We start from the raw sequence: 1,246 nt of genomic DNA, 5'->3' as shown, positions 1-1,246 counted from the left end.
TCTCTCTCTCTCTCTCTCTCTCTCTCTCTCTCTCTCTCTCTCTCTCTCTCTCTCTCTCTCTCTCTCTCTCTCTCTCTCTCTCTCTCTCTCTCTATATATTAATATATAGTTTGATTTATTTATAGATTGTGTTAAGATATTGGAGAAACAGATTAAAGGATTTAAAGAGTGTGAAGAGAAACAGAGGAAGGAAAGGAGGAGGAGGAGGAAAGAGAGGTGAGGAGGAAGAGAAGAGGAAGAAGAAGGAAGAGGAAGAAAAGAAATAGGTAAAATAGAAATATTGTCATTTTATAAGGTTAAATCTCTGTTCTCTCTCTCTCTCTCTCTCTCTCTCTCTCTCTCTCTCTCTCTCTCTCTCTCTCTCTCTCTCTCTCTCTCTCTCTCTCTCTCTCTCTCTCTCTCTCTCTCTCTCTCTCTCTCTCTCTCTCCTCCTCTCCTCCCTCCTCCTCCTCCTCTCCTCCCCTCCTCCTTCTCCATAGATCATCACTTTTTGTTTACTGTTGTTCACTTTACCTTTGTCAAAGTTTATGGTGAGTAGATAAGGTGCGGCGATTGCTGGAGCTTAATTGTGGTCCAGTTTCTGTGTCTCTGAGGGCATTTTGATCATTTGTTACATTATTAACCCCTTTAGAACTGGGACGCATTTTTACCTTGAGTTTTGGGTGTGATTAGAGGGTTTATTAACATTAGGAAGGGTTTATGGAGGTGAGAAGTTTAATGGCCACAGTCCTCACTATTTTAACCCTCACATAAGTTTGTGAAGCTGTATAAAGTCGCCAAATAGTCACCAAAATGAATATGGAAATGCATCACGGAACTGAAGGGGTTAATGATAGTGTTAGCTTGGGTGGCAAGCCTGACTGGAGAGGCTGTGTGTGACTAGGAGAGGACTGATATGTGACTGGGAGAGGTTGTGGGTGACTGATAGGTGACTGGGAGGCTGTGGGTGACTGATATGTGACTGGGAGAAGTTGTGGGTGACTGATAGGTGACTGGGAGAGGTTGCGGGTGACTGATATGTGACTGGGAGAGGTTGCAGGTGACTGATGACTGAGAGGTTGCGGGTGACTGATATGTGACTGGGAGGTTGCGGGTGACTGATAGGTGACTGAGAGGTTGCGGGTGACTGATATGTGACTGGGAGAGGTTGCGGGTGACTGATAGGTGACTGGGAGGCTGTGGGTGACTGATAGGTGACTGGGAGAGACTGTGGGTGACTGATAGGTGACTGGGAGAGACTGTGGGT

The sequence above is a fragment of the Portunus trituberculatus genome, chromosome 11, assembly GCF_017591435.1.
Source record: "Portunus trituberculatus isolate SZX2019 chromosome 11, ASM1759143v1, whole genome shotgun sequence".
Classification (NCBI taxonomy): domain Eukaryota; kingdom Metazoa; phylum Arthropoda; class Malacostraca; order Decapoda; family Portunidae; genus Portunus; species Portunus trituberculatus.
This window is presented reverse-complemented; position numbering follows the sequence as displayed.